At 43.4% G+C, this 19,842-nt stretch overlaps 1 long non-coding RNA gene across 1 annotated transcript; it reads right to left on the reverse strand.

The window, feature by feature from the left end:
* Positions 1-1,202: 1,202 nt before the first annotated feature.
* On the reverse strand, positions 1,203-18,315 carry LOC133364049 (uncharacterized). Its single transcript, XR_009757821.1, has 3 exons — positions 18,224-18,315; positions 9,704-9,845; positions 1,203-1,270 (listed from the first exon to the last, which is right to left on the reverse strand). It is a non-coding gene; the product is annotated as an uncharacterized LOC133364049 (long non-coding RNA).
* Positions 18,316-19,842: the final 1,527 nt, after the last annotated feature.

Genomic DNA, 19,842 nt, shown 5'->3' on the forward strand with positions numbered 1-19,842 from the left:
CACCATCCTGGCATGCAGCTGTGATCCCACAGGCTAGGTCTGTGGCGGCACCCCTCCCACCAGCTACTCCTGATCTGTAGGGCACAGGGAGGGAGAAGAAACCAGATTGTTCACTATAGGCAGAGAGAGAAGAGCAGCCACTCTGCTGCTGTCAATGCCAGCAAGAGCGGCAGCTGCAAGGGCTGGGGGAAAGAGAAGAGCGGCAGCTGCAAGGGCTGGGGGAAAGAGAAGAGCGGCAGCTGCAAGGGCTGGGGGAAAGAGAAGAGCGGCAGCTGCAAGGGCTGGGGGAAAGAGAAGAGCGGCATGGCATCATAGTGCAACCTCTGCTGTTGAAAAAAAGGGGGAGGGCAGATGATAGGGGTGGAGCCAATGGTCTGGGAGGACTCAAAGGAGGCCAGAATGAAATCAATAGAGTGGGAGTACTGAAGAACATCTATGTAGCAGGAGGAAGAGCAGACGGTCCACTACAAATCCACACTGAAAGCATAAATGCTTGTTGCTGCATACACCCGCAATAAGACGCCTGTCTGGAGGTGCCCAAAGATACAAAAATGCAGTCACACACATGGGATCACATAGGTGGAAAAGGTTGTCCAGCAGGGTCTGTAAAAAAGATTGACAGCTTGACACTGGAACATGGGACCCTCCAGATGTTGCTGGACTATAACCCTCATCATCCCTGACCATTGGCCATGCTAACTGATGGCAGCTGTAGACTCAAACATCTGGCAAGTATCATGTTGGCTACCCCTACACTAGAGGGTCAGGGAATACTGAAAGAACATATAAGTGATCCCAACAAAGGGTCCTGGGCCAAAGTAAACTTATTTGGGCAAATACAGAGAGAAAAGTAAAGAGGAGAAGCATGGAGCAAGCGGAAGATATCAGCAGTGGAACTGGAAGAGGTCTATACAAACTTGCAGGATGCAGGTAAAATAAACCACAGGATTGTTTTATTGGATGAAAGAGACCCAGGATCCAATATAGGTGGTAGGACATTGCCTAGGTCCTACCTAGGGCATCAAAATTCTTGCTGCTCCTCCTAAGTAACTTCATCAATTTCAGGAAGCTAATTGATAAGCCATGCTTTAGGATACGTGTATCAGAAATGTTGTAAAGACTTAGGCTACAATCCTATACCCATTTACCTGAGAATAAGCCCTACTGAACTCAATAGGACTTACTTCTGAGCAGTAGTGTAGTGGCAAATTCAGAAGTGCAGAGGTCCCTTCCTGTTAGTCACAGCCATGCTTCCTGCCCACGTTTTTTGCTGCGGGGTAGAAAATGAGATCCTTGTTAATGCTTAGGAACCAATAAGCATCAAAGAGGAGAGTGTTAGCCCTAAGACTCTTCTCAGTGGCTGACTCGGCTCCTTTCACTCTGGTTGGCTCCGATCACCAGGAAAGAACAAGGAAGCATGATACTGTAGAAGACTCTTCTCAGTGGCTAACACACTCCCCTTTCATGCTAATTGGCTCTTAGGATACTGGAGACATTGAGACCCTGCTCCCCAAAAAAGGAAAGGGTCTAAAAACCCCTGAGGCCCCCCACAACTACACCCACGCTTCTGAGTAGGCATGTATAGGATTGTGCTGTTGATTTATTTGGTCTCCTTTGTTTCTTACTTGATTTGTATATTAAAACTCTAGCTTGTGCGTTGTGCCTACCACACTAAAGCACAGGCAGTTTATTAAAAGGGTTGAAAAGGAAATTCTCATTACATATCTTGAAGTCATTCACTGAAAGTAGTGAGCTGTTTTTAACTAAAACTGGAAAACCTAAACGTTCCTATTCTAATTGTGATAAATGATCGATAACAATTCGGTATATAATTCGGCGGTATATAAACTAAATAAAATAAATAAATAAAAATTCCATTTTGTGATTGTTCTTTACTTTATGCTGTTTTCCAAGTGAGGCTTCAACAACAGTGGTGAATCTGAATGGCATTAGAAGCTTTGACACATCCTGACCAAGCTCACACAGCTTGTGTGACTTATCAAGCAAAACAAAACCTATCAGCCATATCTGAGGACTCAATAAACCTATTTTATCATGAGCACAGTAAATTAGCGTTTGCTTCCTGCAGGGGCTACAAAAACAAGAAGGCCATCATACGTAGAGGATAAGGCAGTCATCACTGACTAGTAGTCATGATGGTTATATCACATTCAGTATGAAAGCCAATATGCCTCTGACTACCTGTTGCTGGGGTTCACGTGAATCGAGAGCGCAGTTGTGCTCATGCCCTGCTTGTGGGCTTCCCATAGGCATCTGGGTAGCCACTGTAGAGCAGCCTTTCCCAACCAGTGTGCCTCCAGATGTTGTTGGACTACAACTCCCATCTTCCTGACCATTCGCAATGCTAGCTGAGGCTGATGGGAGTTGTAGTCCAACAACATCTGAAGGCACACTGGTTGGGAAAGGCTGCTGTAGAGAAACAGGATGCTGGACTAGATGAGCCTTTGGTCCGATCCAGCAGGGCTCTTCTGATGTTTGTATATTCTTATGCGGCTCGGTGGGTCACAAGTTGTGCATGCCTGTCGACAATCATTTTTTAAATCATTTTTAAGATTCATACTCTGCCTTTTGACCAAAAGATCTTCAAGGTAGACTGCAAAAATACAAATACATACAGAAATACAAAATACAACCCCACACATACGGAGAGAATCCAACTGCTCAAGTCTTTCAGGCCAACGGATAGGCTCCATCTTTTAGCTAAGATTTCTATCTTAATTTCCAATCAGATAAATGTTTTTGTATGAATTGTATGCGCCAAGCAACTGTGGTTGATGCTTAATGGTTGATGCTTCATGACATCATTTGCCCCTCCCCATGATGTCACTTGGACCCACCCTGTGACATCACTTGGACCTGCCCCATGATGTCACTTGGACCTGCCCCATGACGTCACTCAGGCCCACCCCCAAAATCTCGGGGTTTGGGATGCCTCTGATCTGGCAACCCTACCTACAGCAGAGCATTTCCAATGGCCACACCTGGAGGGACAATGGGTTGATCTGTCAATCAGTTGCAAAATCCCTTTGAAGCTAATTTTTTATTTGAAAAAATGCACTTAAGTTGAACCCACCAGGATTTACAGTAAAAAGGGAAGGGTCTGACTGGCGGTGCGTGGCCTTGTTTTCAAAAAAAGAGTTGGAGATGCACTGGAACTGGCAGAACACTCAGTGTGTCTCTAACTTTATCTCTGCAGTTCCAGGGCAACTGGCATTTGAAGTGGCGTGATTTTCCTGGCAAGGGGGTGGGGAGCTCCCTGCAGCTGCTCTTTCTCTGGCCAATGGACTGGTACAGGTTCATCGTTCCCTTGCCGTGTTCTTCAAAGAAAAGGAATGCAACTTCCCTGTGGCCTTTAGACATCTTAGACCAGGAGTAGCCAATCTGGTGCTCTCCAGATGTTGTTTGACTCCCATCATCCCTGGCCATTGGCCATACTGTCTGTGGCTGATGGAAGTTTTAGTCCAGGGGTTGCTGACCCAGCACCCGCAGTCATGATTGTGCCAATCAGTACCAGCTATCTAAATCTGAGGTTGAATAACTGTTTTGGCGTAACCATTTGACAGTCCTAAACTGAGCCTTGGTGTATTGATCACACTAGAAGAGCGGTGGGGATTGGGGAATCTTTTTCATCCCAAGGGCCATATGCCCTTCTAACCAATCTTCCAGGGCCCCAGGGGGCACATGGCAGTCATGGGCAGGGCAAAAATAAAAGTGGGCACAGCAACAAATGTCAGTTTTACCTTTGCACAGTAGGCTAATTTCTATATAGGTATATCCAGGTAATGTCAGAGTTCAAGGACATATTGCAGCGAGTCAAAAAAAACTCAGGGGGGTGCCAAGAAAAGCAAAGAGTTGAGGGGTGTGGCTTGGGATGGAGTATGGCCTGGGAGGAATCCAGAGGGCCAGGCAGAGACCTTGGAGAGCCATGCAAGAGAGCATAAATATTTAAAAGAAAAGAAAAGGAAGGAAGGGAAACTAGTATTATACTATAGTGGAGGATGGGAAGGAAGAGGAGAAAAGGACATCTATTGGCTGATTGCAGCCCAATGACAAACATGTTTTGATATTTGACAGTATTAATAAATAAGAGATAAATAACATCTAGTTACTTTCATATGATCTTGCAATTAAAAAAATAAAAAAATAAAAATCAACATAAAATCAAACTTAAGCAGAAGAAGGAGCCAACGTTTAGGAAATTAACAGAGCAAGCCTATACATGTCTCCTTAGCAGTAAGTCCTATTGGATTCAATGGGATTTACTTCCTAGTGTGTTTGGTTGGACCCTACAAAGAATAAAACACAAGAGGCAGAAAATTGGTGAGTTTGTAGATCTAACTACAAATGACGTGAGAAACATACCCACCTTTTGCCATTGTTTACTTAAGACCTTCCATTTCACAGCTCTGCCATGTACGCTGTTCAGGGAAGGCATTGTTCCAGCTTTTAAGGTCACCTTGGCAGCATTTATTTACTGTCTTTACTGAAGTTAAATAGTAGTGATGGGACAAAAGGCAGGGAGGCCTACAGTAGGTGGAGCCAGAGAGCCAATGACAGGCAGAGCCAACTAACTGTAGTTTTGTTCCCCTTCTCCCCCCCCCAGTTCTACTTGGGGAAACCCCAAGGCTAAGGAGGGGCAGCTGACATGCAGTTCCACCCTCTGGGCTGGTTGTTGGTAAGAAGGCAGGCAGGTGGGGGCACACTGAGAGCAGACTAAATTTGGGGAGGCAGTGCCGCATTCCTCCAAATGATCCAGGCGACACTGTTAAATAGAGCTTCACTACACTCCGCTTTAGGCACAAGGTTATGGACATGATCCAGATAGTAATGTGAATAGTTCAATGCACCTAGCAAGTCCCTCTGTGCTGCAGAACAAACCGTTTTTGGAATATACCTCCAGAAGGTGGCAAGGTTGGGTGGGCATGCATCAGGGCCCCAAGACTGACAACCACCACAGCCTCTTTCTACAGTTCTTCCTTTGCATGTAGCATCTAAGGTCAAAGGCAGCATGAAAGTTCTCGCTTTGCACACCACATCGCTTCTAGGGCTTCCACCAGCCCTGCAAAGTGGCCTTGCCCAAGCATCCACCCCAGTCCAGGAGCCAGCACTAATTCAAAAGTGGTTTATGATATTCCTTGCTAGTCTTCTGTACTAAGAAAAAAACCATCAAAGAAGATCCTGTGTACATAAGGCCCTTACATGTGTGTACCTATGAAATAATTTTCAAAATGGTGGCCTATACCAAAACGTATACAGCCTTGTCCTATGCATGTCTTTTCTAAAGTAAAACCTATTGAGTTCAGTGGTGCTTACTTCCAGGTAAATGACTACAGGATTGCAGCCATTCTTGAAGATCCAAATCCAGGTGATATAGTAATTTCCCCCAATGTTTTTATAAGAAAAATGAAAATGCAAAAACAATTTCAAACATGCCTATGTAGGTTTTTTTAATGACTAGGCCCATTTTGGATTAAAACATTTTTTTAAAATACGTGTTTGCCACTCTTCTGATTAAATCTGAACTGCTGGGCATGGCATATAGCAATGAGAGAAGCAATTTCCAAATCTTCTGGAGGGAAAAGCCATATAAATGGAAGGGATCAATGTTATGAAGTATTAACGGGTTCTAAATTGCTGCATATCATATTTGCAATGGGCAGTTTACAATCTGTTCATCCTGATGGATTTAGCACGAGGGAGTCTGAAACCCTGGCTCGGCAATTTCTGTCTGCTGTTGGTAATTTATGGTGAAATTGCACCCACAAATAATGTGTCAGCACAGAATGAATTTGGGACCTAGCTCTGCCCAAACAGCTCCATTATGTTCTCAGGAGCAGTAATGAATGGAAAGTAAGGAAAAGTTGCAGAAGAGATAATGAGTCTGAATACTAATGGCTTGTGCAAGTGCAAAAATAGGATTGCAATTTATCAGGTATTACCAAATGGATGTGGTGCCTGTAATGAGGTTTTTTTTGTGGGGGGGAAGATGTTCTGGTTTAGGGTCAAATTAGGGCTAGTTTTACATTTTACTGTAACCCTTTAATGACCTGTGGGCAATAACTTAAATAGAATAACTCACCCTTGGCCTTGGTTCCAGTCAAGAGATCCCGTAACAAACTGTATGCCTGCGGTCCACCAGAGAATTCACAGAGCACTGATTGCCTCATGGAGTGAAGGTGGAAAGTACTGTTCTTTCCCCTCAAAGAGATGATCAAGGCAATGTACAATAAAGTCCCAGCTCTGTCCCAAGTACAGTAGGGCCCCACTTACTGGCACTCCACTTCCCGGCATTCCACTAATGTGGCAGCTTTCCTCCCCTCTTTTAAAGCCGCTTTTGCTGCATTTTTGCACAACGTGCCCCATTAAAGTCAATGGGGTTCCACTTTACGGCGTGGGTCCAGAACGGAACCCGCCGTATAAGCGGGGCCCTACTGTATCACCTTTGTGTAGATACAAAACAAATCTGTTTCTGCCATGGATGTTCTTTGCTAGATCAGAGAAACTTAGGTTGTGCTGGATGCCAGATCTTGGTCATGATGAAAATCTTTTATTTATTTCACAGCTATATTGGAACTTGCCTAATACCAAAGTCAGGTCCTGGATCCAGTTTGCTCGGTATGTTGTCTGCAATGACTGGCAGCAGCTGTCTAGGGGTTCAGTCAAGACTCAAGAGTCTTTCGCAGCCCTACCTATTGATGGTAGGGAGTGAGCCTGAGCTATCTTGCAAGTAAAGCAAGTGCTATACCACTGAGCTATAGCTCTTCCACCTCAAAACTTGTTCCTCATTGTGACAGTTGTGTGTGTGATGGAGCAAGGCCCTGTAAATTGCAGGGACTGAGCACAGAAAACACATGGAAGCTGCCTAATACTGAGTCAGACCATTGGCCCACCTAATTCAGTACTATCGACACCACTGTTCTTCAACCTTGGATTCCCAGATGTTCTTGGACTACAACTCCCACCATCCCCAGCCAGCTTAGCCACTGGTCCAGGGATCATGGGGGTTGTAGCCAAACATCATCTGGAGACCCAAAGTTGAAGAATGTTGGTCTACACCAGCCTTTCCCAACCAGTGTGCCTCCAGATGTTGTTGGGCCACAATTCCCATCTTTCCTGACCATTGGCAATGCTGGCTGAGGCTGATGGGAGTTGTGGTCCAACAACATCTGGAAGCACAATGGTTGGGAAAGGCTGGTCTACATTGCAATGGGGCTAATGTGAAAGCATCATTATCCGTTCATTCACCTGCCAGAGCCTGTCAGTTACTGTGGTGCTCTAGCCAATGACATCATTACTCCTGCTCAAAAACAAGTCTTGAAGCTGTGCTCCTCTTTAGTCCTTTCCACTACACCACTGGTTTCATGCCTACCTGGCGATACCAGGGGCTGACTCCGGGACCTTCTGCATGCAAAATGTGCTCTGCCACTGAGCTACAGCCCTTCCATGTGTAGTTTTAGAAACTATGCACCATAATCCAGCAATGAGCAAACTATGGGCTGGTTCAAATATACATCGCTTATTTCCACACACCCCACTCTGCTTTTTTTATTACTTTCAAAGATTGATTTACAAAAAAGTAACAAAAGGAATGAGAAGAGTGACTAAATAAAATAAGTAACAGCTATGTAATATATAGATCTAATAAAAGAAGTGGAGAAAAATTATCAGGGGTAAAACACATAATTACTAACAACATTAAACATAAGAACACAGCAGTCAGATCGAATACCAATATTGGAAAGAATATTTTCTATCCGAGATGCTGCTTAATACAGCTATTTATACAACTGAATAAGAAAGGGTTAACACTGGTTTCTTCTCACGTGTTACTTAGGATGATGGCTGAAAGCTGTATGAACTGAACCCTTTGAAACAAATTGCTTTTGAAGCTGACATTGTGGGGGGATATGAAAAGGTTGACCTATGATGGCCCAATCACACATGGAAGTCATCACTTGGTGTTGCAGTTGTCATGAGCTGAACATGTATGTTTGAAGTAGCTCTGTGACATTTCCAAATAATGCAGTATAGGTGGTTTTAAAAAGTAAAGGTGTCCCCACACTTGTAGTGTGAGTCGTTTCCAACTCTTAGGGTGATGTTTTGTGACATTTACTAGGCAGACCGTATATATGGGGTGGGATTGCCAGTTCCTTCCCCGGCCTTTCTTTACCCCCCAGCATATGCCGGGTACTCATTTTACTGACCACGGATGGATGGAAGGCTGAGTGGACCTCGACCCCTTTTACCCGAGATTTGACTTCCTCCTTCCGTTTATATTGTCAAGTGAGGCTGCGGAACAGAATCTCTATTGGCTCTCTGCCTTCAGGATGACTAAGCAATAGGCATGTGCAGAAACTTAAACTGAAAACATTTGTCATTGAGACAGTTACCAAATCAATTATCAGGAACTGATGAATGAAAACCCAAGAACCTTTGGTTAAAGAAACATGCTGTTCTCTTATTCTAAACCTCTGGTTCTTAATCTTACCCACAGGTTTTCTACATCCCAAAAGAAAATGTTTGCAGTTGTGCTTAATTAGCTCTCAGAAGCACTCCTTGATCTATCAGCATATATTAATGTAGATTATTTTGGGAGATAATGAATAGGTTTTCTCTACAGTAGATTTGGCTCCAGATTATTGAAAGAACCATCTAAGCTGGTCCACATCAGTGAGTATTGGGAAAAATATTTAGATTCAAAAGCTGAAGAGGATTTAAATCCTGGCTTTCTGCTAATGAACCACTTTAACAAATTGGGAACATAGCTGAAGAGTTAAGAAAAATAAAGTATTGTAGCAATGAAAGTAAAGAAGGCATGCTCCTAATCCAGAAAAAGTTAGTTTGAAATCAATGGAACAGGTTAGTTCATCATCGTCATGATTCATTTGCCGCCTTTCCATCATAATTCACTTTTACAAAGCAAAATTCAAATTATCAAACAATAACTTAAAGAAAAAAATATTAAGAAACATACAAGAAATTGAAAACACCATATAATTCCTAATAAGGTCCAACAATAAAATACAAAAACATAACCTCAATAACACCAAAAATAACTGACCAGCAGAATTAAATTTTGGCCCAAACAGAAGCCCCTGAACAAGTTACGTTCTCTGGACTAGGGCTCCAAAGTCATACATATGGTCCATCTAGCATCCATCTGATTATTGGGTGCTTGGGAAACACTGTACAATGGAGTTTGAGGACACTACCAGTTGGCAGTGCCTGCAAAGCCCATTTCAGCCAAGCCCAATTTTTATCTGCCCCACACCTGATGTCATATATGACAGGTGGTTGTGACTTGCCTGAAACAGTCCTGTGGGCCAAATGGGGAGGTCTGCTGGGCCAAATCAGAAATTCCTCACTCCTGGTCTAGCCTATTGCTCTGGATTTACTTGCAATGCATTATCGGCTATCTTGAAGTTACAATGCAATGTATCAAGAGTTTCTGTGCTATGGCATCACTTGTGAACTGAACCGAGAGACAAAGGTGTGTTTTTTAGCACATTATATGTGTTAATTGGTTTACCAATGTCTGGACATCTACATCATCAAAAACTGTTTTGTGAACAGCCACTGTGTTAGCTATGTAATTATGCCTGTCTGCACGTTTCAGAATTTCATTTCCTCTGACCTCACTTTTTACAATCTCCCCCACCCAATCATGAATATATGTACTTACACATGCATCTGAGGAAGTAGTCTTTAATCCATGAAAGCTGATGCCATCACACAAATGTGTTAATTTTGAAGGTGCCATTCTTTGTTGTTTTATCTTGCAGTAGTAACCCTCAACTTACTTCATACTCAGATTGTTTTCCAGCCTGAAAGCAGAAGAAACAGCATCTTCTTAATTAGAGGCTGCTTCTTTTTTTCAGGATATGTCAAGTTATAAAAGGGACCGTGCTCATCTTACATGGATGAGGGGTGTACAGAATTAATTGCAGGCATCCATTAACTTGAGAATGTGAGGAATGTCATAATCAAATCCATTAACCCAAAACACCTTGGGATTTCCTGACCATTTCATCCATGAATCAGCATAAGAACTCTAAATCAATAAACGTTTGAAATAACCTTGTGTGGCTGATTTAGTAACAGGGTGCTCAGTAGCACCAAATCACAAATCCCAGAGCAGCAAACCAGACAACAGCTCATACAAAGATGCTACCATATCTACAGCCCTAACCACTGGCCCAGAGAACATGGTGTCCATGTGCTCCCATGATTTCTGAAGGCTAGTCTGAAGATGAGCAGGCAAGACACTTTAGTGTGAAAGCTCTGTTATCAGATGCATATTCCAGGATCAATTAGCCACCAAAGCTGTCCAATAAGCCACCTTGCCAACTTCCTACCAGTTTCCAGGTGCCAATGGGCCAAGAGAATACAGAATGAGTGCTAGGCTTCAGGCAAGAGTGTAGTCCCTTTAAGAGATCCTCACTGAGGTGTGGAGCTTGAGGCAGCCTTTAGAACATGCACTGCTATGTAGAGCTCAATTTAGGCTGCATCAGAGCTTGGAAGATTACTTTTAAAAAGAAATAAATTACAGTTACAATTACTTGACCAAAAAAGTAGTAACTACTGTTACAATTACAATTGCTCTGAAAGTAACTGATTACTTTTTCTCAAAAGTAATCACTACAGTTACATTTCAGTTACTTTTTTAAAAAAACGCCTACAAGGTGCTGGCCTTGGCTGCTACATATCTAAGTAGCCTAAAACAATATTAAAAATAAACACACACACACACACAGGGGGTAGTAGAATAATTTTTTTATGCATAAGATTAACAGAATGACATATCAGAATCTCACTGATACCCCAACACTTGAAATCAAATTTTACACTTGAAATGCTGCTTTTATAACACATTCTCATGATACTGCTCAGTCAGAACTCAACAAAACCACATATTAGTTGGTTGCTAATTAAGATTGTACATCCGGTCAGCGTGAATGATGACTCACAATTCCCCCCCCTTTTTCCCCCATAGTAAATTGTGGCATACTTCACCTGTTTGGGCAATTTGTCCTAGAAGCTTATAGGCAGCAAATGAACTTTGGAGCCTTTGCCTTGTAAAAGAATCTAATGTGATCTGATGACAGCAGGCCTTGTTCTTCCAAGGAAGACTTCAGGGTTCTGTTGCACATGGTGGGTCCTGCCACTAAGAAGGGTTTTTGAACTAGATGTCTCTTTCAAGCCCCCAAATCCCCCATTACTACACTTCTATTAATCACTTCCTCTTTAACCCAATCAGTTACTGCTAAGTTAAAATAACCTCATGGCTCATGCCTTTTCCGTGGCAAGTAGGAGGGGCAGGGGGTGGGAGAAGGAGAGTAGCACTATTTGCTCAAAGCAGCTAGGGAGAAGCAGGAGCAAACTTAAGGAAAACGGAAGGGGGCAGGGAGAGAGAGGAGCTGCACACCAAACCATTGAATGAGGAGAAACAAAGCAGAGAGAAAGAAAGATGGGGAGGACAAGAAAAGGGGAAAGAGAAGGCCAAGTGAAGAGCTGAGGCAGAAAGAGAGAAAACGTTAGGGCGATGGTACTTAGGAAAACTCATACAGTATCCAAGGGCTTGGAGGTGGGGAATTTACACCACAAGAAAATGGCCTGACTGGCCTGCTGCTGCACTTTTAACCATCTGATCTGCAGGCATCAGCAGGTGTAATTTTTGATGGCACAACAATTAACCTGATTAGCAGATGGAAATATTTAAGGCACAAACACAAGGGCAGTTTTTTAAAAGCTGGTAAATCTAGAGGTGTATCTTTCATCACTGATCTCTGGAAAAATATTCTCTAACACTTAAGCCCAAACAGCAATGCTGTGGCACCATCCCAGTGATTTGTAGAGGCTGGGCTGCGACTCTACAACCATTTAAAACAGACAAAGGTCTACTTAAAGTCAGTTGCTCTAAAGTTGCTTTCAGCTGACAGTGCACACCTTGATCCTAAAGCTATAATCGGAAGAAAGACTCCTAGATCTTTTCTTACTCATTCATAGGATAGTGGACTACAGTCTGAGCTTAAGCACAGTCAGGTCAGGATGCACCAGGACTCAACCCTGGAAATTGCTTTTCTGAGGCCAAATCCTGGACACAGAACATGTTTATTATTATTATTTCTATCCTACCGTACAAAATGCTTGCAGCAAGTTGCAAACGTCATCAACCAGTTCTATTTAAAATAGGGAAGGACCATAAAGTGCAAAAATATTTTACAAAAATATGTAAAACAGAATGCCTCTGAGTATTATAGAGTGTCTGCACCTCACTTGAGGTCAGCTACACATATTACATAGCAAAAGCATATGTCCTCCTCCACTCTACATACTGTGGGAAGATATGATCAATCCTATTTCCCTGGCACAGGTACCTGCAACCATACATACGCATAGACATAAGTAGCCCTAAAATAAAGCAAAGTAGTTGCCTAGGGCAGTGAATTTAGGCATCACTAAAGATAGCTGAGAAGGAAATAGGTCTAAAGCAAAGGCAGATCTCTTGCAAGATCCCACTGAAGTTAATGATATTTGTGCAGGAGAAGTTTGCAGTCATTTTCTAGAAGGAGATGGGAAGGGGGAGAGTTTTACATGAAAGGTTACGCCTCATTAAAGAGATCCATATTTTTCAACTGGTTCTGACAGAAGTGAATGTAGTTTTCTTTCTCTCTCACTTCCTTTACCATTTTGTGCCATTCATTCATTCACCAAAACGAGCTTATTTTTTCTGCTAACTTCTTTTAGCTGAGATCAAACCTGCACCCCCCAATCCAGTCCCAATGATCTTAGAGCCCAGCTGTTTCACCATTCTGTCTTGTGGCTCACCCCACTGTTCAGAACAGCTTTGCCTAAAATATAACAGGATATACATGGGTGCAATGGCACCAATTCATGATCTTTTAAAAATTTCCAATAAAAATCTGAGCCTGCTTATGGAAAGCTTAGTATTGGATGAGGAACAAAACTGAACTGATAAGAAAAGCAAGTGTCCTGGCAACGATACCTTTTTATTCTCAAGGCAAGACTGGGGCATTTTGGGTGCATTCATGCCTTGTTGTGAGGGAATTACAGAGGCTTGTACTTTCAGCTATTTTATAGCCCGATCCATACTTAAGTGATTGAAGGTAATCCAATTTATTTTAAGTGGTGTTAAATTGACTCAGATCCTAGTATTCACTTAAAATGGGTTGCAGTTTGAGCTGTTGGCATCAATCTCTCATGAGGTTTGAAACTCTTCCTGCTTTATTGCTAGATGATAAAACAGGGCAGGATTTGATCCTTTAGAAATGCTGCTTGACGCTGCTCATCTAGCTCAATGGTAATGTCTTTTTTTCTTTTGGAGGTTTGTGCTTTTATGTTGCACATCTTGCCTGGGATCTTTGTCCATCATTGCACTCCCCACAATTACAAACATCCAAATGGAATGTAAAGTAGACATCAGTATGCTGTTCTGTCATTGTAGACCAACAAATGAAGTTTGCATGTGTGTTTGTAAAGAGTTCAGTTCTGTTTGCTCAGGTATAAGATTGACTCTCCTGTCAAATATAGCACAGCTATAGATGGCAATGCACATGTCTTCGGTGTACTTTGTTTGCTTCCCCCCCCCAGAATCATTAAAGTTATCAAGACAAAGGATCATTGTTGGACTTTTCCCCACCCACCCTTAGGATACCAACTATGATGTATCCTCATCTTTAAATGTGGGTATGCCACAAATCACACACAAAGTGGAGGACAGGGGGAAATTTAAGCAGCAAATGTTACATGAGTCACGGGCTAGATACATAGGAAGCTGCCATGTACAGAATCAATGGCTGCTAGCCACAATAGCCTTATTCTGCTTTCACTGTTGAAAGCAGTATGTTTCTGAATACCAATAGCTGGGAATCACAGGTGCAGAGAGTGCTGTTGCACCCAGGTGCTGCTTGAAACCTTCCCATGGGCACCTAGTTGGCCCCTGTGAGAACAGAATTCTGGACGAGATGGGTCTTTGGCCTGAACCAGCAGGGCTCTTTGTACGTTCTTAGGCCACGGGTCCATCTAGCTCAGTACTGTCTACACTGACTGGCAGTAGCTCTCTATGGTTTTAGTTGGGACATTTCCAGCCCTACCTGGAGATGCTGGGGACCGAACCTGGAGTATTCTGAATGTAAAGCAGATGCTCTTACCACTGAGCTACGGTACTTCCTCCCCTGCTCACAGCTTACCTCCCTGTGGCAGGTCCCTCATCTAGCATTTGTCCATCTGGCTTCTGTTACCACAAGTAAGTCCAACTCAGAAAAAAAATTAGGACAAAACAAAAAGAGGGGGCAAGTTCTCATGCTCAATGAAGCAAAATGCTTTATTGTAGGTCTACACATTTCTAAGTTAAAAACTCCTTCAGCAGCTATTGACAGAAACAATGGACCACAATAGTACCATGATTCTTAAAACTACAAGTTACGTACATACTATAGGAAGTTCACATGTTCCAAAAATCTTTTACAACTAAAATCTAGCCATCCTGAACATTTAAACATATCAGGCTTTTAAATTTCAAAATAAGAACTGGGGGGGGGGAAGGAAACATTTGCCAGGTACTAAAATCAAACCTTAGGCATTAAATGTAACAAATCTTACATTTTTCTAAGTAGTACACAGCCTACCATTTGCCAAATGAACAGAAAAAACTGCCTGAAATGAAGGTAGGTACATGGTGGGGCATGATGAAGGTTCTGCAGCCTTCCCCCCCACCCAATATATGACCAAGGCAGACCTATATGTAATGAGAGGTCAAATCACACCTAGAGTTTGGCCCTTGAGAGATCCATTCATATAATCCTGGAACCACTCTGAAATGTAAATCAGCATAGGAGCAGCTCTGCAATTCCACTGCTGAAACGTGTGAGTGACAATATGTAAACCAAGCTCTATATCAGGCTTTAAACAGTTGGGAGGCAGAAACAATTGCTGATCTATTGCCAATCACCCAGTGAACGAGAGGTGGGGGGCGGCAGGAGGTGTGGCGGCGGTGGAGGGGGAACGAGTGGTGGGGAATGAGAGGTGGGGTGGGGGCAGCAGGAGGTGCAGCGGCTGGGGAACAAGAGGCGGGGTGGTGCTGGGGGGTGGCAGGAGATATGGCGGTGTTGGCTGTGGCGGTGGCAGCGGGGGAACGAGAGGCGGGGTGGTGGGGCCGCAGGAGGTGCAGTGGCAGTGGAGGAACAAGAGGCAGAGTGGTGGTGGTGGGAGGCAGGAGGGACAGTGGCAGCAGCAGGGGGATGAGAGGTGGGGTGGTGCTGGGGGCAGTAGGAGGTGTAGTGGCAGCGGTGGTGGTGGCAGCGGCAGCAGGGGAACGAGAGGTGGGGTGGGGGGAGGGAGGAGGTGCAGTGGCAGCGGGGGAACGAGAGATGGGGTGGTGCTGGGGGGCAACACCATCAACAACAAGGCGGGGTATAAATAAACTATAATAATAATAATAGCATCATCATCATCATCATTATCATCATCAAGAACAACAACATTAGCATCAATATCATCAAGATAAATAAACTATAACAATAATAAAAATAACATCATCAACTCACCTTTGCAGGCTCACCCTCATCCAGGAGGGCGGCAGGTGCAGCTTCTCTGAGAAGATCGTCATCGTTAATAACAGCATCAACAACATCAACATGAGCATCAATATTGACATCAACATCAACAACACATCATCGTCATTATCATCGTTATTGTCATAGTCGTCAATATTGCCATCAACATCAACAACACATCATTGTCAACATCAACATCAACATCTGAAACAATAACAACGTCCTCAACAAAAACATCATTAACAACAAAAACAACAACAACAACGCGTCACCGTCATCAACATCGACATCAATGTAAGCATCAACATCAACAACATCAAGGCAGGGCAACAACAACATGTCATCGTCATCGACATCGACAACACATCATTGTCTTCATCATCATCGTCATCGTCATTGTTGTCAATATTGCCATCAACATGAACATCAACAACAACACATCATTGTCATCATCAACATCAACATCTGAAATGTCCTCAAAACATTATCAACAGCAACAACAACGCATCACCGTCATCGACATCAACATCAACATGAGCATCAACATCATCAAGATAAATAAACTATAACAATAATAATAATAACATCAACAGCAGCAGCAGCATCACCAACAACACCATTAACATCAAGGCAGGGTATAAACTATAATAATAATAATAATAGCATCATCGACATCATCATCATCATCATCATCATCATCATCATCAACAACAACAACAACAGCATCAATATCATCAAGATAAATAAACTATAACAATAATAAAAATAACATCAACTCACCTTTGCAGGCTCTCCCTCATCTAGCAGGGCAGTGGGTGCAGCTTCTCCAAGATCGTGATCGTCAACATCAACATCAACATGTCATCGTCATCATCGTCGTCATTGTCATAGTCATCAATATTGCCATCAACATCAACAACAACACATCGTCAACATCACCATCAACATCATCATCTGAAACAATAACAACGTCCTCAACAAAAACATCAACAACAACAATAATAACAAGAATGACAACACATCACCATCATCGTCATCAACATCGATATGAACATGAGCATCAACATCATCAAGATCAATAGGCTATAACAATAATAATAACATCAACAGCAGCAGCAGCATCACCAACAACACCATCAACATCAAGGCAGGGTATAAATAAACTATAATAATAATAATAGCATCATCATCAACAGCTTCAACATCATCGACATAGACATCATCATCATCGACAAGAACAACAGCATCAAAATTGTCAAGATAAATAAACTATAATAATAAAAATAACATCATCAAGTCACCTTTGCAGGCTCACCCTCATCAAGCAGGGCGGCGGGTGCAACTTCTCTGATAAGATCATCATCAATAACAGCATCATCAACAACAACATGAGCATCAACATCAACATCAACAACACATCATTATCATTGTCATTGTCATCGTCATAGTCGTCGATATTGCCATAAACATCAACACATCATCATCGTCATCAACATCTGATACAATAACGTCCTCAACAAAAACATCATCAACAATGCATCACCATCATCAACATCAACATCAACAACACGTCATCATCGTCATCGTCATCAATATTGCTATCAACATCAAGTCATCGTCATCGTCAACATCAACAACAATGTCCTCAACAAAAACATCATCATCATCATCAACAACAACACATCACCGTCTTCAACATCAACATGAGCATCAGCATCAACAACATCAAGGTGGGGCAACAACAACACGTCCTCATCATCGTCCTTGTCATAGTCGTCAATATCCAGATAATCTGTTTCATCCAGGAATCTCTGGAGCTGGGAGGCCACCACATGCTCTATTACCTTGCCCAGAAATGGAATGTTGGACACTGGCCAATAATTATCCATTATAGAGGGATCCAGGGAGGGCTTTTCCAGCAATGTCCTTACAACAGCCTCCTTTAGGCACATTGGAACTCTACTTTGTTGTAGGGAGGCATTAATCACTGCCCTCACACACTCAGCCAGTCCCCCTCTGGCACTTTTAATGAGCCAGGAGGGGCAAGGGTCTAGCAGACATGTGGTGGCTCTCACCTCTCCAAGGATCTTGTCCACATCCTCGGGCTGTACAAATTGAAAAGAATCCATTATTATTGGGCAAGCAGAAGCCAGAGCTACATCCCCTGAGACTGTATCAACAATAGCGTCCAAGTCAGAATGAATCTGAGCGATCTTATCTGCAAAGTGCCATGCAAATTCTTGACAGTGGGCTGTTGAGTGGTCTGTATTACCCTCTCGAGGGCCAGAATGTAAAAGACCCCTGACCACTCAAAACAGCTCTGCTGGACAGCTCCCTGAAGATGCAATGGTGGCAGAAAAGAATAATTTCTTTGCTGCCTGCACTGCCACGGAGTAGGCCTTCAGATAGGCTCTAGCCCGTGTTTGGTCAGACTCGCTCCGAGTCTTCCGCCAATGTCACTCTAGTCCCCATCTTATACATTTCATCACCGCCAGCTCCCTGGTAAACCAGGGGGCTGGTTTGGCTCCACTCCATAAGAGGGAATGCTCAGGAGTGATTGTGTCCACCGCCCTGGCCAACATAAACATCAACATCAAGATCAACATCATGAACATCAACCCACTCACCAGCTTCAGCATCCTGGCTGCCATCACTGTTGCAGGTACGCCGTGGATCGCACTCATCCAGCAGGGTGGCGGGTGCAGCTTCTCCAAGAAGATCTACATGGCTGCATCAACATCAACAATAACAATAACATCAACATCAACATCAACAACATCATCAACAACATCATCAACATCAACAACATCATAGTATAGTGGCAAACCCAGAAGTGCAGGGTCCCCTCATGATAGTCATGCCATGGCCCCTTGCTCGCTTGCTCTCGGTCGTCATCTCCTCAGTCCTTCGCATGTGTGCCTTCTCCCACAACAAAAATTCCTAGAAACCAATCAGCATGGAAGGGAGTGTGTTAGTTACTGAGAAGAGTCTTCTCAGTGGCGTTCTTACCTCCTTTCACTCTGATTGGCTTCAATCAGCAGGAAAGAACAAGGAACCATGTTAGAAGATTCTTCTCAATGGCTAACACACTTCCCTTTCATGCTGAATGGCTTGTAGGATGCTGAAGACATAGGGACTCTGCTCCCAAAAAAGTATGGTGTCTAAGACCCCCTGAGGCCCCATACGAATAAATCCCTGGTCTTCAGTATATGACAAAAGCTGTACAGTGAAGGTGCCAGATGCATCTCTGCAGGGAGAGAATTGCACAACTTAGGGCCTGCCACAAAGAATGCCCTTTCCTGGGTTACCACCAGCCAAACATCTGAGGGTAATAGAACTACTAAGAGGGCCCTTTCTGCCAATCTCAACACCCTAGAGGGTCTGTAGGGAAGGAGATAGGCCCCAAATATCTGAAAGACCAAGTCATTTAAAAACAAGCATAAGCATCTTGCATCAGGCCCAAAAAGAACCATAGTTGTCATCCTTCCAAGAATGCATCACCCTTGACCATTGATGTCATACCATATAGGGCTGATGGGAGTTGAAGTCCAACAACATCTGGAGGGCACAAGGTTGCCTATCCCTGGCCTAAGAGAGATGCTCCAACCTAGAACTCTGTGGGTGACCACATGGGGGCACACGTGCACAGCGATGGGGGCTCCCCATTCTAACCCCTGGGAATCCCTCTGCCTTCTGCATCAATAGATTTCTACTAAGATGCGATAAGGCCCAGGTTGAAAGTCTCACTGCTAGGAAGCAAAGGCAGAAAAACACCTTCCCACAGTCCCACCTTTGAGGTCACTCCCTACTGTAAAAAACAAACTGGAGAGGGAGGAAGAGGAGGATCATTGCAGCATTCAAATTTCCTGAAGCATCATACCCAAAGATATCCCCACTGCGCAAGTAATAATTTGACATTCAGCTCCACAGGCCATCTTGGCCAAGCATGTAAACATCATCATTAAACAGCCCCCCCTCCCAGCCTTGTGTCATACAGGTTGTTTCTCTAGTCACGGATCTGCAATCCCAGCAGTCACCAACCCCATTAAAACCATTGCGGTGTCCTGTTGGCCTTTGCAGACTCTATTTGGGTCAGCCTCACATTCCTACATAAGCAAAACTCTTCCAAGGAAAGTGAAAGGCTGCCTTTGAGCAAGCGAGACGTCCACTTACCAGAGACAGAAAGGACATTTGGTCCCTGACTGAACAATTAGGATAGCCTTAGGATTGAACGAATAAGGCAGCT

The sequence above is a fragment of the Rhineura floridana genome, chromosome 9 (genome assembly GCF_030035675.1).
Source record: "Rhineura floridana isolate rRhiFlo1 chromosome 9, rRhiFlo1.hap2, whole genome shotgun sequence".
In the NCBI taxonomy this organism is placed as follows: Eukaryota; Metazoa; Chordata; class Lepidosauria; order Squamata; family Rhineuridae; genus Rhineura; species Rhineura floridana.